Raw genomic sequence first — 4141 nt, 5'->3', positions numbered from 1 at the left:
GCTAATGCGCTCTACTAGGTCTTCTTTGAGTCTCTCAAATCTTTGATCCAATCGCTGCAACCATTGATTCATGTCACGAACTTTGCTTCAAATATCTTCTAAGATCTCAAGGCTCTCCATATCATCACGGATCTTAGGGCTCTGACATCAGTTGATGCAAGTAGAAAATAATTAAAGTAAAAACAATAAAAAAGGTAAAAGAATTCACCCTCTCTCAAGGTCTATATGAGAATCCACCCCAAAACAATCTTTTCACAAGAGGTCTGCAAGGGAATTCAGCCCAAAACGATCTTTTTATAAGATCAACTTTACTCAATCCAGATCTTTTCACAAGAACAACTTTTCTCAATTATCATTCTCGGATCATTCTATCATTTGTTTATAATGAAGAGACATCTCCCTCTAAATAGACTTTGAGGAAAATAAATAATTAAATAGATAAAAGGACTGCAAAAAATAATTCTCTTTCTCTCTTCCATGTTTTTCCTCTCCTTTCCTATTTTCTCTCTTTCCTCAAGTGTCTCTATACCCATCACGTGGAGTCCTTTATTCAAGGAAACTTCCCCATCTTTAGGTACTCCTCATATCCTTTCCATATCTAAATCTCATATCTTTCTCATACTTAAATCCCTCTTAAATCTCTTATTAAATCTAATATAAGCTTAAATATCTTATTAAATCTAATATAAGCTTAAAAAAAACTAACTCACACGAAGATTTACCTTTCCTAAAACCTCACACTACCCATTCCTAAAAATATAAATTTTAAAAAAATTTATAAAATTCAATTCATAATTTTTTCTAATTTTTATCTGCATCATCTACTAGCTCCCAAGTGTCAAATCTTCAGTGGGTGGTTCAAAAATCATATCACTATTTTAATTTTAATATATTTTTTTTTTTATAAATCAGATTATGATAAAATTTTGGGTGTATATACATAACACTATTGCTCACCATATAAAAATATAAAAAAATTACTTTCAATAATTTAAAATGACCAAATTATCCCATTATTTTTCAGGGGTATTTTTGATCATTTTATATTTTAGAAAATATTATATATATATATATTTTAGAAAATATTATATATATATATTTTTATTATGCACCCTATTTTAGTACACACATCCAAATTTTCATTTTTTTTTTAAGATCATACATCCAAAATTTCATTACGATCTGATTTCTAAAAAAAAGATTAAAATTCAGATAGTGATATGAATTTTGAACCACTCGATGAAGATATGACGACTAGGAGCTAGTAGCTTATATATATATATATATATAGGGAAAATTACAAAAAACCCCCCAATTATACTATCTATGCAACTTACCTCCCACCTAAGCTTTGCTCTCACTTTTTTCCCCACAACCACCTTTCCCCGCAGAACCCCCCAAAGTAAAAAGTTGTTATTTTTTGGATGGAAATGCCCTTCCCGTACAAAAAATGTCAATTGGCGGTCCTAAGTAACGTATTGCCGGAGCGACCAATTCAACCGCCAGAGCGATGTGGCTCCAGAAGGTGTACTGCCGGAGCTCATCTTTGTACTGCCGGAGCATTTGTCTTCATTGCCGAGCGACCTATTCAACTGTCAGAGTGCTGTGGCTCTAGAAGGTGTATTGCTGTAGCCAATCCTCACATTGCTGGAGCGCGTGTCTTCATTGCCGTAGCGACCCTCTGTATTACTAGAGCGTGTGTCTTCATTGTCAGAGCGACCCTCTGCATCGCTGGAGCGCGTGTCTTCATTGCTGGATCGACCTTCTGGATTGCTGAAGCGCATGTCTTCATTGTTGGAGCGACCCTCTACATTGCTGGAGCCCGTGTCTTCATTGTTGGAGTGACCCTCTGCATTGCTGGAGCGTCTGTCTTCATTGCTGGAGCGACCCTCTGCATTGTTGGAGCGCATATCTTCATTGCCAGACCGTCCATTTACATTGCTAGAGCGTGTGTATTCATTGTCGAAGTGAGTCTCCGCATTGCTGAAGTGCGTTGGTAAAATGCACGGGGAAAGAGTCGTGGGTAAAAGCCACGAGGAGAGAGAGGGGTAGTTTAGTCTCTTTTTTCTTTTTTTTTAAATTGGGGTGTTATTTGCGAGGAAAGGTGGTTGTGGGGAAAAAAATGAAAGGAAAGGTTAGCTGGGGTAAGTTGCATGGATAGTTGTCACACCCCAAGAATTTACAGTACTGTTATTCCTGAGATGTGACAGACAAAACATATATACATCTATTGATAGGACAAATTTACAGTGGCGAGGTCTTACATAGTAAGTAAAGAAAGCTAGCACAACAACAGTATCTTCCAAGGTTGATCTTGACTAGCACTCAAAATGAATCCGTAGTTATCCTGAAAAAATGTTTACCATAGTTTGATGAGTTTGGCTACTCAGTAAGTGATCATCATAATCCTAAAAATAATCATGATTGAAAGATATCAATATTTTTCAAAATGAGATCTATTAATAGAAATGCATCAACAATTTCACTTTCAATAATTGCATAATTAAGTATAATCCGAGTAATTGAAATGCTTATAACACTTTTAACGACAGTACATAATTCAAAGGATTTCACAAAATACCCTATTGGCGTCCCAAGTAGGTCACATATATACCCCATCAGCGTCCTGATGGGTCCACTTAATCCCTATCGGCGTCCCAGATAGGTCCACTTAATCCCTGCAGGTCCACTTATACCTCACCGGCGTACCGGATGAGTCCACTTAAACCCTACTGGCGTCCCAAATAGGTCCACTTATATCTCACCGACGAACCGGATGAGTCCACTTGCATACTTAAATTATTTCTAAATCTCTTTAAACATTCGAAAGCAGCAATATCATGTACTCAACATATCACTGAAACCATTAATATGAATTTCACTTAAACCATTAATAACAGTCACTCTCTATAACATTTCAAAAATAACCAATCAAATATTTTGGGCTCAAATTTAGAAAGGTAGCAGTTTGTAAAGGCATTCTAGCATAATTGCCAATTTAATATGTATAGAAAAACTCTTATAAAAATTCAAGAATACGGAATTATCACAATTTATGGAATATCAATTCACAAATAAACATTTCACAATTATACTATAATCAATTGAAAAAATGTCAATTTTTAAATAATAAGGCAGTCATTTGCACATGAATTTTACAATGTCTAAATATTCAAAACAGTAGAAAGAAATATCACAATTTTTATTAAAAAGATTATTTTTCAAGATAATGAGATCACGTGCGCATAAAATTTATTGCGCCTAAAATTCATGATAATAAGCAGAAATAATTATTTCATTTTATTTTTAAAAAGAATGGATTATTTTTCGAGACAATAAGGTCACTTACACATAAAACTGATAAAATAAAGATCCTAGACGGAAATATCACTATTTATTAAAAATAGACTATTTTTCAGGAAGACGATGTCACTTACCCACAATTATTTGAGAGGGAGCTTCCGATAAAAATTTTCGGTTCGAGAGAGAAGTTCACTGTGTTTCGACCAGAGAGAGATCTCAAAGTTTTGTTTTAGGGTGGGAGTGCTCACATCCCCTATTTAAATTCTTATAACGTATTATTATATTATTTTCTTACGCTCTACCTCATACCTGAGGTGTCGCGTTAAAAGCAAACGTTTATCGTACGAAAACCACGTCCGCTAAAGGACGCTGCCAGCTACAAGCAGCAGGAGGCAAAAGCGGGGAAAGGAAAAAGTAAAGGCAAGTAAATGTTAATTCAAAGCAAAAGTTTTTGAAAACAGTGATGGTCCCCAAGGACCATCATACTCAAACAGAACATCACCTATTTATAAACATATTTTCTCCTTTTTTCTTTTTTTTTTTTGAAATTTTAGGATTGTTACATTCTTCCCTCCTTAAAGAAATTTAGTCCTCTAAATTTGTGTACCTGATTACTGAAAAAGATAGGGGTATTTTTCTCTGATTTCATTTTCTCGTTCCCAAGTCGACTCTTCTCTTGAATGGTATTGCCATAATACACGGACTAAAGGAATCTCCTTGTTACGCAACACTTGCACCCTTCTATCCAGTATCAAAATTGGCTGCTCAATGAAGGATAGGTCCTTCCTGATCGGTAAAGGTTCATATTTTAAGATATGGGATGGGTCGGGCTGATATT

General features: G+C 35.0%; 1 long non-coding RNA gene across 1 annotated transcript; it reads right to left on the bottom strand.

The window, feature by feature from the left end:
- Positions 1–1390: 1390 nt before the first annotated feature.
- On the bottom strand, positions 1391–3524 carry LOC148781012 (uncharacterized). The gene is made up of 2 exons (XR_016061228.1): positions 3438–3524; positions 1391–2347 (listed from the first exon to the last, which is right to left on the bottom strand). It is a non-coding gene; the product is annotated as an uncharacterized LOC148781012 (long non-coding RNA).
- Between the last annotated feature and the right edge of the window lie 617 nt (positions 3525–4141).

This window comes from Amborella trichopoda, chromosome 8 (assembly GCF_054954075.1).
Source record: "Amborella trichopoda isolate Santa Cruz 75 chromosome 8, AtrichopodaSantaCruz75HAP2 v2.0, whole genome shotgun sequence".
In the NCBI taxonomy this organism is placed as follows: Eukaryota; Viridiplantae; Streptophyta; class Magnoliopsida; order Amborellales; family Amborellaceae; genus Amborella; species Amborella trichopoda.
This window is presented reverse-complemented; position numbering and strand designations above follow the sequence as displayed.